This window comes from Neoarius graeffei, chromosome 22 (assembly GCF_027579695.1).
Source record: "Neoarius graeffei isolate fNeoGra1 chromosome 22, fNeoGra1.pri, whole genome shotgun sequence".
In the NCBI taxonomy this organism is placed as follows: domain Eukaryota; kingdom Metazoa; phylum Chordata; class Actinopteri; order Siluriformes; family Ariidae; genus Neoarius; species Neoarius graeffei.
In genome coordinates this window covers 46967758-46984147 of record NC_083590.1, presented here as the reverse complement: position 1 = coordinate 46984147, position 16390 = coordinate 46967758, and the positions used below count along the sequence as shown (strand labels likewise).

Here is a 16390-nt window from a genome sequence, read left to right as displayed (position 1 = left end):
AATACATTACAAATCCTTAAACTCAAGCAAAAACATTAACCCAAAACTGACTCAGTCATGGATCATGGCATTTTTAGAAGTACAGAGACTGTGCTAAATGTTTCTGCTGAATCCAGATATCTAGGGCCATGGTCCTCTAAGGGAGGTTGAGGGTGGACCCCCAAGGGTCTATGAAACATAGCTAGAGGATCCACAATTTTCTATCTATTCAATTTATTGTTAAATTCTATTGTTAAATTCTATTTATTGTTAGATAACAGTCTATTTGAGTTGCCACTTGAATTGAATGAATTTATTCCAAACTTCAGTAGCTCAAGTATATAGAAATAAACCAGTCAGCCATAACATTATGACCATTAACAGGTGAAGTGAATAATATTATCTCATTACAATGGCACCTGTCAAAGGGTGGGATATACTAGGCAGCAAGAGAATAGTCAGTTCTTGAAGTTGATGTGTTGGAAGCAGGAAAAATGGGCAAGCGTAAGGACCTGAGTGACTTTGACAAGGGCCAAACTGTGAGGGCTAGATAACTGGGTCTGAGCATCTCCAAAATGGCACATCTTGTGGGGTGTTCCTGGCATGCAGTGGTTAGTACCTGCCAAAAATGGTCTAAGGAAGAACAACTGGTGACAGGGTCAGGGGCGGCCAAGGCTCATTGACTCGCATGGGGCATGAAGGCTATCCCATAGAGTCCAATCCCACAGAAAAGCTGCTGTAGCACAAACTGAAGAAAAAGTTAATGCTGGCTAAAACAGAAAGGTGTCAGCATTAACTTTTCTCTTCTGCAAAGAGATAATCAATGTTATTCACTTCATCTCTCAGTGGTCATAATGTTATGGCTGATCAGTGTAAGTATGCCTATAAATAAGGTGACTCTGAATGTAATGACAATTTTAATAAAAATGTGGGTTTTTTTAATAAAAAGAGTTTTTTAATTAAAAAACAACTCTGTGGCTCCAAAAATAGACAAAATATTATTTTACATATTTAAACAATGAGTCGTATATTCAAACAGTTGGGCTAAATTCATAAAAAATAAATCTGTGCTGAGGGTCTGCAAGTTTGTTTTACAGGTAAAATTTTACATCTCTTGCTGCAAAATGGTTTAAGAAACCCTGATCAAGGGCATTAGGATATTGTAGTGCTGTGGGAACAAAATCCACTGAATCACATGATCCTAAGGCTGCCAAAACTCTGAGTTTATGACTTTATATTCACCTTTGCCTCACATTTTAAATGTGAATAATTTGTGCCAGTTGAAGTGTATAGAGGATAAATTTGCCACCTCCAGAATTATTGGTAAAGATGGGTAGAAAATTTAATGAAAATGCATTTGTGGGGGGCGGCACGGTGGTGTACTGGTTAGCGCTGTTGCCTCACAGCAAGAAGGCCCAGGTTCAAGCCCCGTGGCCGACAAGGGCCTTTCTGTGCAGAGTTTGCATGTTGTCCGCGTGGGTTTCCTCCAGGTGCTCCGGTTTCCCCCGCAGTCCAAAGACATGCAGGTTAGGTTAACTGGTGACTCTAAATTGATCGTGAATGTGAATGGTTGTCTGTGTCTATGTATCAGCCCTGTGATGACCTGGAGACTTGTCCAGGGTGTACCCCGCCTTTCGCCCACAGTCAGCTGGGATAGGCTCCAGCTTGCCTGCGACCCTGTAGAAGGATAAAGCGGCTAGAGATAATGAGATGAGATGAGATGTCATCATTGAAAAAATTAGGGATTCACCAATTGTGAAATTCTAGACCGATACCAATTTTTAAAATAAGAATTTGGCCGACAACTGATATATACCAATACTGATTTTTTTTTTTTTTTGGTGGTGTTATTATGTTTTGTTGTTATTTATTCCACAGGGAAACAAAGAAATAATTATTTTTAAAAAATAACTGAATTGTTTTAAAGCAATTCAGCCCATCATTACACTATCTTAGAATGAGCACATACTTAGTTGTACAATTTCATGAAAACAATATTTAATAATCTTCTTTAGCAAGAAATTCTTTTGGAAAACTGCTTCAAAATCCCTTTAGCCTGTTATACATTACCTACTTAATAAGAAGAATTTTCTGTACTTCCATAGCCCAACAAAAACATCCTTTTGGTGAAACATGAATTCAAAATAAATGTAAAAGTGACTAGAAAAGAAAAATAAAATATAATTTAAAAATAGTAATAAGTCAGATAAATAGGGCTCTTTTACAGTTTGTGTTTTTCATACAGAATACAAACATTCTTGTGTCTATTAAGAAGCCAAGCCAAGCAGCCTTTATTTGTCACACATACACTCAAGCACAGACCTTAGCACACAGCTAAATTTAACTTCTGTATCTAACCCATCTGAAGCAGTGAACACACACATGCACACACAAGTGAGCAATGAGCACACACATATCCAGAGCAGTGGGCAGCTATGCTATAGCACCCAGGGAGCAGTTGGGGGTTAGGTGCCTTGCTCAAGGGCACTTCAGCCCAACCTCAGGTCATGGCTGCCCCATGTTAACCTAACTGCATGTCTTTGAATTGTGAGGGAAACTGGAGCACCTGGAGGAAACCTAGGCAGACCTGGGGAGAACATGCAAACTCCACACAGAAAGGCCCCCCTTGGCTGCTGAGCTTGAACCAAGAACCTTCTTGCTGTGAGGCGACAGTACTAACCACTACACCACCGTGCCGCTCAAAAAACAGCACAAACATAAAGTAGGCTGGAACACAGGGTTGAACATGGGCCTCTTCACAAAACAATAGTTGTCCTCTTGGGAAAAACTCCCATAATTTAAAAAAAGAAAAGAAAATCACCATTACCTCATAGTCTATTTCATAGTGAGATGCATGTTTTTCTTTACAAAGATAAGCATCTCTTCCTTGTTGCAGCTCAGTCTGTTTCTCTCTTCATCCAAGATGTAAGACACACACTGTAAACCCGAATAAGTTGAGTTTACTTAAAAAAATTGAGGAAAGTGGTTGCCTTAAAAAAATAAGTAATTATTAATGATTGAATTGAGTACCTTAAACTTACCAGAAGATTGTAAGTTTAAGGTACTCAATTCAATCATTAATAATTACTTATTTTTTTTAAGGCAACCACTTTCCTCAATTTTTTTAAGTAAACTCAACTTATTCGGGTTTACAGTGCAGAGCTGAATGGCTACTCACTGTCCATACTGCTGCATGGAGCACTCAAGTATTTGCGTGCTATTTGTGCCAGTGCTGGAAAATACAGGTGATTGTTTCTCCAATATCCAAGTGTACTATAATTTCTGGGAATGGGAGGCTCTGCAAAGTAAGCATCCAGTTGCTGTAATGCCTTCATCCTTGGCACTTCTGGTCCATTTTCCTCCAGAACCTCCTCAAACAGAGTGCAGAGTGGACTGTGCCAGGTCTGTGTGAGCCCACTTGCTCTCTCTACCATCTCCAACACCAGCAGCAGGCCAATCCATAAGTTGCGTGTCAAGCACTGCTCGTGTATGTTGTTTAACATCGTCATCAAAGTAGCGGTCCTTATATCTGGGGTCCAGTGAGGTTGCAATGGAGAAAATTGGATCAAACTCTATTTGATCAAATCCCTTGTTTATAGCCTCCAATAATGTGATTTTTGTTGTTTTCACACCATGGTCTGTATTGGTCTCCTTGCTCAAAAGATGTCTCAGGGCTCTCACCAAGGGGATCATGTCAGCAGCTGATGCCTCCGATGAGCTGACTTCTCTTATCAATTGTTCAAACAGGGAGAGAAGAGTGATAAAGTTTTCAACCAATCCCCACTGGTGTGCAGTAAGGGTTGCGGGGAGGTCATAGTCTTTAGCACATGTACGGTAGCAAGTGCATGCTTTTGTTCGAGAAGGCTCTGCATCATGTAGAATGTACTATTCCACCAAGTAGCCACATCTTGCTGTAGCCTTTTTAGTTTCATCCCCAACTGGATCTGCACTGCCTGTAGGCAGGATTAAGCAAGGGGTGAGTGTTTAAAGTGACCAACTATCTTTTGGCTTATTTCCACAACATCCGAGATGCTGCGCCATCCTGGACAGTCAGCTGCAGAGTGTGAGCCATGCAGCCAAAAGTAACCAGACCACTGTCCATCATAACTTTTGCAATATTTCTGGTATTATCTCTCACAAGAGCATGCACTTTAGATTTCTCTATTTTCCATGTTTCAAACATTTTCTTAAATGCCTCTGAGATGACAGGTGCAGAGTGGGAGCCCGTGAACTCCTAGGAGTGTAGCACCACTTTTATCAGTTTAAAATCCTTGTCAATCCACTGTGCCATGAGGCTAAGCATGCTCACTGGGCTAACATCCAAACTCAAAATATCAGTTGTAAAACTGATGGCAGGGACGTTACAAGCCAGTAGTTCATGAATGCGTATGGCCACAGCATTGTAGATTTCAGGGAGACAGATGTTGGCAAAATGACGGTGGCTGGGCAGTGTGTAGTGGGGCTCCATATACTCCATCAGGCCTCTAAATCCCATGTCCTCCACTACGGAGAAAGGCTGATCATCTAATGTGATGAATTCCATCACTTTTTTAGTAATCTCTTTAGCTTTGGCACTGTCCGAGGAAATTTTTTCCCTTTCTCAAATGCTGTGCTAATCAAGGACTGAGTCTTGCTGGTGATGGTTTGTTCCCTTTTCCTGTCCAGTTCATCTCTCCATTTTTACCCATGTTCAGGTAATTGTTGTATTCCTACTCATATCTGTTTTTCAGATGGTTGATGAGATTTGATGTGTTAAAATTATTAGATATAGCACATCCTTTTGAAATGTCACTCAAACATGTCTTACAAATTGCATATCGTGGATTTGTCTCAGAGACGGTGAAATACTCCCACACGGCCACGATTTTTCGCTCACTTTGAAAACAAGCCACAGGTGCGCTCGGCACCTTTTGCCTTGTGCCGTGTGCAGCCAGTTCTATCTGTATGTCACTACGGTTGAACTACTGTCTGAGTCTGACCGTCCAACCAAAAATAACCAGAACATCAGTGACTGACATCGGCGAATTCAATCTTATTTACCAATAGGCTGATGGTAGTCAACAAGGGGAATATCGGCTGATACCGATATTCCTAGAAACAAGAGTCATCAGGAGATGACATACACTACCGTTCAAAAGTTTGGGGTCACCCAGACAATTCTGTGTTTTCCATGAAAAGTCACACTTTTATTTACCACCATAAGTTGTAAAATGAATAGAAAATATAGTCAAAACATTTTTCTGGCCATTTTGGGCATTTAATCGACCCCACAAATGTGATGCTCCAGAAACTCAATCTGCTCAAAGGAAGGTCAGTTTTATAGCTTCTCTAAAGAGCTAAACTGTTTTCAGCTGTGCTAACATGATTGTACAAGGGTTTTCTAATCATCCATTAGCCTTCTGAGGCAATGAGCAAACACATTGTACCATTAGAACACTGGAGTGATAGTTGCTGGAAATGGGCCTCTATACACCTATGCAGATATTGCACCAAAAACCAGACATTTAATAGAATTTAGCTAGAATAGTCATTTACCACATTAGCAATGTATAGAGTGTATTTCTGATTAGTTTAAAGTGATCTTCATTGAAAAGAACAGCGCTTTTCTTTCAAAAATAAGGAAATTTCAAAGTGACCCCAAACTTTTGAACGGTAGTGTATCTCCTCGGCCCCCACATGAAACCCCACTCCAAATTTTCCTAAGTTGAATTGGTTGCCATGGAAATACAGAAAAAAATTAAAATCACAGAAATCCCAAAATGTCAAAAGGCACAACTTCTCTAGTCACTTAACATAACTGTCAGGTTTCATGAAAAATTCCTAATAGTTTTTGAGTTATGCCCCAGAAACTAATGTTTACAGATGGACAGACAGACAGAGCGATAGCTATATCCCCCTGCATTATATGCCGGGGGGATAAAAAGATACAGCTTGGTCATGGCTGAATCGTCCACCCAAAACATATGTGAAAAGCCACACAAAAATGGTTCAGCGACTGCAGAATCAATGTTCTGACCCTTGACTTAAACAGCTTTGAATACCTGTGGAGTGAGCTGAAGAGGAGAGTCAATACAAAGGAACCTGGTGTGTATTCTCCAATACTATTAAGCATAATAGGAGAAGACTACTAATACTAAATGCAGAATAGTTGTGACATGTGATTTCATTAAAATATTACTGATAAGGGATTATTTCTTAAAATATATTTACTTCAACTAGAGGTTAAATTTCTCACATATTTTCAGTGTGAGATTAGACTAAGCATCCTTACCATGGGTACTAATTCTGGAGCTGACTGTAAAATGCATTTATAAATTCGAAGGGCACTTGGTAGAGTGCATACCTCCACCAAGCCACATATTCAGATTTGCATCAAAATCTAATCAATTGTTCCTTGGCTAGTGGCTCACCTTTCCTCAGAATTTCATCAAAATCAGTTCACTACTTTTTGAGTTATGTTGGTGGAGGTAATTACTTTAAAACAGAATGGCCACATCTCCTTCCACTGTCACATCCATCCAGCTCTGAATGATACTGTGGCAGCAAGGGTGTGGTCGAGTGTCATCTGTGAATGGTGAGGAGTCAGGTTGAACCAGCAGGTAACATGTTATGAGGTACACCTGTGTCTAATTACTGGCTGTCTATTAACATGTGTCTCTGTGTATCTTTCAGATAGCCAGTAATGAGAGAGAGAGCAAGAGAGAGAGAGAGCTATGTCACCCTGTCGTGTGCTTTTGTGTGTATAGTGTGCCTACACAGTAGTAGAAGTCACTGAAAAGTGTAAATAAACTTAAATCACACCTTGGATTGCAGCGCCTGCCTCCAGTTCCTCATTGCTCACTCTCATAAGGTTGTTACACTGGTGCCAAAACCTGAGACGAGGAACAAATGCCGCCATGGAGTCCAAACCAGTCAAGGAGCTCCTCCAGACCCTCACTACTGACCTCCAACATCAGTACCAAGAGCTGCTTGAACTGTCCAGTGAGCAGGAGCAACACTTCCAGGCCCTGTGTGAAGCCCAGGCGAAGGACCAACAGATGATTCGGAGCTTGGTCCAGTCAGTGGATACTCTAGTGGTCACTCCTGCGGCCAGTGTTCCTGTGCAGCTGGTCATGATGGGGCCACAGGACAACACAGAAGCCTTCCTCAAGCTGTTTGAGCATATCACAGAGGCAAGCTTGTGCCCAACTTTGCAGTGGGGAGTGCGCCTACTGCTGCTCCTGTCGGGGGAAGCACAACTCATGGCTCCGCAGCTCCTGGCCACCAGCATGCTGGGGTACACGGACCTGAAGCAGGCTAAACTGCAATGAGTCAGCCACAGCCCAGAAGAACATCGCCAGCGGTTCCATGCGCTGGCCTACAGTGAAATCGCCTGCCCATTTGTGTTCGTGCAGCAGTTCTAAGACGCTTGCCAATGGTGGTTACGGGCAGGCGAGTGCAACGTGGAGCAAGTCATCGACCATGTGACGCTGAAGCAGTTCCCAACTCCCAAGTGAGACCTCGACATGGATCCAGTGTCACCATGTGGCATCACTGGAGGAGGTGGTCCGGCTGGCAGAGGATCACCTGATGGCATTTCCAGGAGCAGGTGCTCCCACAGCTTCTCTTACTCTCTTTCACTCACTTTCACTTTCTCCCCCTCTCTCCTTCTCACTCTCTCTCTTGTCGGCCCTCCCCTAACCCAACCCCGCAAAAATGGGGGCCAACTCCTCCGAAACCTGCTCCCCACACTTATGTCTGTCCTAATGTTTCTCCCCTCCCTTCTCCTTCTTTGCCTGTGCTGCCATTAATCCCTTCTCTCTCTCCACAGGTGGACTCTTCCATGCCCACTAGAACCGGGAGTGAGCCCGGGCAGGTCTGTTGGCACAGTGGGAAGGCTGGGACTTCCCAGAATCAGCACTTCCGCAGGGAGGCAGGGCTACTGATTTGCATTCCTGATACACCACAGGCTTCCCCTGATCGAGCAGGAACATACAGAGTCTCTGTGAGTATTTGAAGGGGTACACATCAGGCTTTGGTGGATTCTGGTTGTAATCAGACCTCCATGCATCAAAGCATGATTCAATGCGGGGCACTGGGAAAAGTACTGAAGGTCTGATGTGTGCATGGTGATATTCACAAATATCCACTAATGCCCGTCACTATACAATTTTGGGGAGAAAAGTATAGTGTGGAGGTGGTGGTTAGTCTAAACCTCACCCATCCACTTATCCTGGGAACAGATTGGCCGGGGATTAAAACATGAATAAACCAGTTAGTAGTGGGTGGGTACTACAGTAGCACATCACCCATTGCAATGTTAGCTGGAGAGGCAGTCCCAGGGCCGTCCACATCAACCCCATGTCATGATGACATGGAGAGGGCCCCGTCCCTCCTCTCTCTCTATAGGGGTTTCATTAAGGGCCGGCACCCAGTGCAAAATCTGGCTATGATCAGCCTGGCGCTGGTTACTTTTCAAAGTTCCTCAGCCAACAATGCTATTAGATTTCCTATTTTCCAAGACCTTTTTTTCCTGATTTTTGCATTCCTTTACACGTTTTACTGTGTTTGTGTACCAGTGTTGTAGTCAAGTCACTAAACCTCGAGTCCGTCCAGTCTTGAGTCCCCAGTGTTCAAGTCCAAGTCAAGTCCAAGTCATTAAAAAAAAAATTTGTGTTGAGTCCGAGTCGAGTCCGAGAACAAGACTCCAACTGCACCATTTGACAGTGGCTGTTATAGTGCCATTAACATTACAGTAGTTTGTTCCTGAACATGACGTATGAACAGGTGAACATGCATTCTCTTTGTCAGGGAGTGCAAAGTATTCTGTCAGAGATGGTTGGGAGACGGATGTAAGTGCAGAAGGTGTGTTTATTAATACAAGTAAAGACAGGTAAACAATCCAGGGGTGGGTTTCCCAAAAGCCTCATAAAGCCAAGAGTGTCTTTAATTACTTCCTAAGATCCATCGTCAAGCGAACATGGTTTTCCCAAACAACATTGTAGCCCAAGTAGTCCTTTAGTTTGCACTGAATTTATGAGGGGCCTGGACCACTCGTTCAAAACAAAGAGCGACTTGCTCACAGCCGAATACATACAATGCGCATGTGCCTCTGAGGGACTCTCACAGTCAACGGGGGAAACTGGTGTTGAATCTGGTGCTGGTGTTCAATTATTTTTCTTGTACACTGCAAGTACATCAAGTTAATTATGAAATAAATATACAAAAACATTATGAATATATTCAATATGGTCTGGAATCATGTATGGATATCGGAATGTCACACTGATATCGCCACATTTTAATCAAATTTAACTCCATTAGGTGAGTGATTATATCATTTAGTGTCATAAATGAGACAAATTTCTGCACTTCTAACATTGTGTGTGTGTGTGTGTGTGTGTGCGAGAGAAGTTTTGATCTGTGTGTACCTAAGGAGGTTGAATTGACCTCTTTTATATATGTGGCAGATCACAGAATCCAGGGACACATGTCGGCCCGGGGGCATTTTGAGTTATTGACAGATTCAGAAAGTACAGTTTCTAAGCTTTCCAATGATGCCTTCCATGTGGAGATCTGACAATATTTGAAGAATGTGTGGCCTTTTGAAAGTGTATACTTCTTAAAACAGAAAAGGGAGAAAATCGCCCTCAAAGTTTTCCATCTCAGCTACTCTGGGTGTAGGGCGGGCACATAATGGTGCTCATTTGCATGACATTAAGGAAAGCCCTACCCCCTACGAACTAGCACGATGCCACTTTCATGTAAACAAAGATCACCACGTCAATTTTCCTTCCATGCAAAGTATGCCCAACACAATTATCTCATCTCATCTCATTATCTCTAGCCGCTTTATCCTTCTACAGGGTCGCAGGCAAGCTGGAGCCTATCCCAGCTGACTACGGGCGAAAGGCGGGGTACACCCTGGACAAGTCGCCAGGTCATCACAGGGCTGACACATAGACACAGACAACCATTCACACTCACACCTACGGTCAATTTAGAGTCACCAGTTAACCTAACCTGCATGTCTTTGGACTGTGGGGGAAACCGGAGCACCCGGAGGAAACCCACGCGGACACGGGGAGAACATGCAAACTCCACACAGAAAGGCCCTCGCCGGCCCCGGGGCTCGAACCCAGGACCTTCTTGCTGTGAGGCGACAGCGCTAACCACTACACCACCGTGCCGCCCAACACAATTATGAAGTACAAAAATAAGTCCTAAAGTATACTTTAACGTTTTGTGGTTGAAAAATTACTCACACCATAAGAAAGAAAGATAGCACGATGATGACACAACTAACACAACACTAGTTTCATGTAAAGCCTCGGTCACAACCGGCCGTACAGTACACGCTCCTACGGCCGGTCTACACGCAAAAAACGCAAGAAACACACGGAGCGTGTGCATGAAACGCACGAGAGCGCACGTGTGAAAAGCATGAGAGCGCGCGTGTGATGTGCTGATTTTCGAGCCGCAGACCGACCGCAGAGGTTCTTTGTCATGTCAAACAAACTCTACAGGCGCTTACGTTTTTTTTCAGGTTGCAAGACAAACTTACGGCCAATGTGCATCTTTCTCCGTGAACAAAAAAAAAAAACGCAGCGATTTGGGAAACGGCAAAAATCACACGGCCAAAAAATCGTATGTCCGGTTGTGACCTAGGCTTAACCAAACCACAACACTCTCCGTTACATGCAAAAATAACCACACAGCCTTAGATTAATAAACTTACCCCATCAGAAAGAGAAACGGTGCCTTGCACACAACAATGCCTCCGATGGAATGTAATCCTAGAACGGTCTGTGTATCATCCGATCATTCAAGTATTCCATTCAATCTGGAAAACGAGGTTGCGTTTTTTTTTGCTAGAAATGGTTATCTCCGATGTAAATACCGTGTGTCTGTTTGCTTCGCGGTGTGTCAGGTCCTCTGCGCTCTGTTTAGTAACTCATTCCATAGTGAAATCACACGCCTGTATGCAGGTTAAGTAGCCATGCGCTCAACTCGGATCATACAGCTGATTCGCGGAAAAAAAAACAAATGACTTTAAATCTTCATGTGAATGGCCCATATGGTAATTTACCCACACCCCCCAGCAGGCTACAGTCCTGACAAAAACGAGACAATTTGCAACAAAAAATGTATGCTTTTCCAACAAAACAATCTATTATCTGAAATACTGATTGCATTCTTCAAGATCTCAACTTGCACATGATGGAAAAAAAACAAAAATCACAAATTTCGGAAAAAAAAAATGCTTCTTTTGCGATTATCTCAGATTCGTTTCGGCCGACATGTGTCCCTGGATTCGGTGAGCGGTCACATATATATATATATATATATATATATATATATATATATATATATATATATATATATATATTCCCCAACGCATGTGCAATATTTACTTTCACAATTAAGTTAGTTTCTTACATAACTTACCTTATTTCTACTGTTAGAATGTTAACCATCAAGATACTGGTTTTTGCTTTTTCTATTCCCCTTATGTAACTTACAGTATATCTACTGTTATTCTATTAGGTACTGTTTTTTAGGCATTTATTTCTTGCATAGTTCTTATTATGTACTTTTTTCCCCTCCCCTCCAGCTTGTATTTTAACTTATACTGTATTTTACAGTCACTTTTACACCTGGAGGGCACTGGGAGCACTGTGAGAGTCATGTTCTTTGACTTCTCCAGTGCTTTCAGCACAATCCAGCCATCACTGCTTAGGGGGAAGCTGGAGGGAGCTCGTGTCGACTGCCACCTGGCTGCATGGATCATCGACTACCTCATTAACAGACTGCACTATGTGAGGCTCCACAACTGTGTGTCTGATGTGGTAGTCTGCAGCACGGGGGCTCCACAGGGTACAGTGCTCTCTCCTTTCCTCTTTACACTTTACACATCTGACTTCAGCTACAACATGGACAGCTGCCACCTCCAGAAGTTCTCAGATGATACAGCCATCGTTGGACGTGTGTCAGAGGGGGACAATCTGGAGTACAGAGAGGTCATCACCAACTTTGTCGCCTGGTGCGAACTGAACCACCTGCGCATCAACGCCAGCAAGACAAAGGAGGTGGTGATCGATTTCAGAAGGACGGCTCCTCAAATTGCACCAGTGAACATCCAGGGTTTGGACATTGAGATCGTGGAGGAGTGCAAATACCTGGGTGTTCACCTCAACAACAAACTGGACTGGACAAACAACACAGATGTCCTGTACAAGAAGGGCCAAAGTCGTCTCCACCTGTTGAGAAGACTGAGGTCTTTTGGTGTGTGCAGGACACTGATTAGGACTTTTTATGACTCTGTGGTGGCATCAGTGATTTTCTACGCTGTGGTCTGCTGGGGCTGTGGAAGTTCAGAGAGGGACAGGAAGAAACTTAATAAACTGGTCAGAAGGGCTGGCTCAGTCTTGGACTGTCCTCTGGACTCCATTGAGGAGGTGGGTAAGAGGAGGATGTTAACCAAGTTGACATCAATCATGGATAACCCCTCTCACCCCCTACATGAGGCTGTGGGGGCCTTAAGCAGCTCTTTTAGTAGTAGACTGCTACACCCACGGTGTAAGAAGGAGAGATACCGCAGGTCATTCATACCTACTGCTGTTAAACTGTATAACACCCACAACTTGTAATGTAGCACGAATAACCAATGTCGTTATATTTGCACTACTTCACCACTACTACCTCTGCCATCTCTCATCAATGCAATTATTATGTGCAATAATATAGGTCTTAATCTATTTTTATACATACTTATATATATTATACAGAGTCTACCTGTAATGTGCAATTTTTTCTGAGCCTCTCAATAAGGCAATATTTCTATACTTTTTCACGGTAGATAATGCAAATAGCCCTCTGTATTTAATCTTTCGTTTGTCTAATTTTTATTTCAGTTTTATTTTGTTATCTGTATGACATTTTCTTGCTACTGTAACACATGAATTTCCCCGATATGGGATCAATAAAGTGAATCTAATCTAATCTAATCTAATCTAATCTAATCTAATTTTGGCATTGTGGATAACAGTTGAAATAATCCTGACTGTATGTTTGAGTAACAGTGAAATGAGCCAGCACAGGTAACACATTTACTTAGTTATTTAGTTTATTATTTGCTCATTCTTTCGTGTGAATGTTTATTCATTTAATTAAAAAAACAAGCTTGGAATAAAAAAAATATTGCCCAAAAATGTAATATAGTTTCAATTATTAATTACCACATTATATATGTAAGTTTAATGACAATACAATATTTTAAACACTTTATATTTCATTGTTTTTTGGTAAAAAATGAACGCCACGTGACCTCCTCAACCTCCAAGCGGACTCTAGCGCGCATGCTGTTCAGAGAGCCAAGAGGCTATCTGATGCATGTGCCAAGGCACGCAGGTGTGACACTCTTGCATGAAATTAGTCAAAAAATTAATGTAGATATAAATATATTATGCCAATTTATTATGGCATGTTACAAAAAATAAAGAAAAAATCCGAGTCCAAGTCCGAGTCATCAGTCCTTAAAATTAGGTGTACAAGTTGGACTCGAGTCCGAGGCCTGGACTCAAGTACTACAAGCCTGTTGTGTACTTGCGGCGGCTTTAAGGCCTTGACTTTCAATCACATCAGCTACACTGTATGAAAGCTTGGTGTTGATTGGCTGCTCATCGCGGCAATGCTGGAGTACCAGAAAGCTCGCTTCTGATTTGCAACAATTCAAAATGAAAAGGCGACAGGACAGAACATTGCTCCACCCCATACTTCTTTTCTTGATGAAACCCCTGTTCTTGGGAATCCCTCAGGGGATTTCTCATTGGAACAGACGCACGACGAGTCTCTGAAGCACGCTTTCAACCAAGTGAATGTAATTATTGGCCAAACCCTCCAGCTAAGGACACAGCTAAGGAAATTTGCACCGGGAGAAGAAATGCTCATTTTACCGCCCACTTCAAGCTCAGAATTACTCACCAAGTGGCAAGGGCCCTTTGAGGTCACACGACGAATTGGGACAGTTGACTATGAGGTCAAACGTCCAGATAGAGATGACGCATGTTACCACCTCAATCTCCTAAATCCATGGAGAGAGGAAGCTCCTGTGGCTCTGGCAACAGTCATTCCAGACAGGGCGGAGCTGGGACCAGAGGTAAGTCCAAAAAGTGTGGCCCAATTCACCCCAGTTCCCTGTGGAAACCATTTCTCACCGTCCCAGAGAGCACAGGTTAACATGTTGCAGGAGGAGTTCTGCGATGTGTTCTCGCCCCTCTCTGGTCGCACTGACCTCATAAAACACCACATCAAGACTCCCTCAAGGGTGGTGATGTGCAGTCGCCCATATCAGCTCCCAGAGCACAAGATAAAAGTGGTTCGGGATGAACTCCAGGCTGTGCTTGAGGTGGAGGTAATTGAGGATTTGCACAGTGACTGGAGCAGCCCAGTGGTCTTGGTTCCTAAGACTGATGCATCGGTCTGGTTCTGTGTGGACTATAGGAAAGTGAATGCGGTATCTAAATTTGATGGATATCCAATGCCTCGCATTGATTAAATGCTTGATTGGTTAAGCATGGTTAACTTTTATTCAACACTGGATTTAATAAAGGGATATTGGCAGATCCACTTGATTTCATTATCCCATGAGAAAATGGCCTTTTCTACTCCATATGGTATACACAAATTTGTCACCTTTCCTTTCAGATTGTTTGGGGCCCCAGCAACATTTCAGTATCGCATGGACCAAATTCTCCGTCCCCACAATGCGTATGCGGCAGCCTACTTAGATGACATAATTATTTATAATCATGATTGGCAGCGGTATTTACAACATCTCAGGGCTGTTCTGAGATTGCTAAGGTGTGTGGTGCTCACAGCAAACCCAAAGAAGTGTGCAACTGGATGAGTGGAAGTACGGTATCTAGGCTTCCACTTGGGTCATGGGTGTCCCCAAATTGATAAGACTGCAGCAATTGTGGCCTGCCCAAGACTTAAGACCAAAAAGGGGTGAAGCAGTTCCTGGGGCTGGCTATTATAGGCGGTTTGTGCCTAACTATTCAGACGTCACCAGCCCACTGACTGACCTCACTAAAAAGGGGGCACCAGATCTGGTCCAGGGGACATAGCTGTGCGAGCAGGCTTTTGCTCAGTCTAGTCTAGTGGTGCACATCAACTGCGAGCTCTCCATGCAAGAGTCATATTACAGCACCATCAAAAAGGAGTGTCTGCCTATCAAGTGGCTGGTCCTCACTCTCCAGTACTACCTACTAGGATGCCCATTCACCCTCTGTTCTGCCCCACTCCAGTGGCTCCACCGCATGAAGGATGCCAATGCATGGATTACTCATTGATATCTTGGTATCTGGCCCTTCAGCCCTTACCTCTCCTGCTGGGGGGCTGTTAGCTGCAGGCTGGATGGCTCCCTGGTCTGAGTCAGGCAGTGGGGGTATGTGGCAGTGAGGGTGTGGTCAAGTGTCATCTGTGAACGGCGAGGAGTCAGGTTGAACCAGCAGGTAACATGTGACGAGGTACACCTGTGTATAATTACTGGCTGTCTATTAACGTGTCTTTGTGTGTATTTCAGATAGCCAGTAATGGGAGAGAGAGCTCTGTCACCCCGTCGTGTGCGTTTGTGTGTATAGTGTGCCTACATGGTAGTAGAAGTCACTGAAGTGTGTAAATAAAATTAAATCACAACTTTAATTTCAGCACCTGTCTCCAGTTCCTCATTGCCCACTCTCATAAGGTTGTTACAGATACATAAGGAATAAAATATGCCCGATGTATTGTCTCATCTCATCTCATCTCATCTCATCTCATTATCTCTAGCCGCTTTATCCTTCTACAGGGTCGCAGGCAAGCTGGAGCCTATCCCAGCTGACTACGGGCGAAAGGCGGGGTACACCCTGGACAAGTCGCCAGGTCATCGCAGGGCTCTAATTTGATATGGCCTGACATAAAGCAGAGGAGCCTGGTTTACACTTGATGCATGATTTGACAAGCTCTGTTTCTCTTTAACATTTATATTTATCATTGTTCTACTGACTGTGTTTTCCACCATGTCATGACACATTCCGCTGTGTCACAAATCCAAAACTCTGGCCTTTCATTCTTAAATATTTGCTAATTTAGAAACACAGAAGACTGGTATGCAAAACAAACTTTTCAGTAGGTTTGAAGGCTACATACAGTAAGAGGTTTTTAAAATTCAAACGTTAACTGTAAGTATGCAATTTGAGACAGGATGTTAGCTTTTTTAGTGGAGATAGATAGAGAAATTTGTCTATTTCTATTGTTGAATTATTACGCTAACATTGTATGTCAGGATAGTGAAAACAAAAATAGCACATACACTCTTCATTTAAATGTGGCTTCACTGAACATGACTCCCAGTAACATTTCAAAACACAAAACCCATTTTCATAGTTAG

General features: G+C 43.0%; 1 protein-coding gene across 1 annotated transcript in view; it reads right to left on the bottom strand.

Moving 5' to 3' along the window:
* Positions 1 to 16390, bottom strand: part of slc2a3a (solute carrier family 2 member 3a) — a 106190-nt gene that overhangs the window by 54151 nt on the left and 35649 nt on the right. The window lies entirely within an intron of this gene.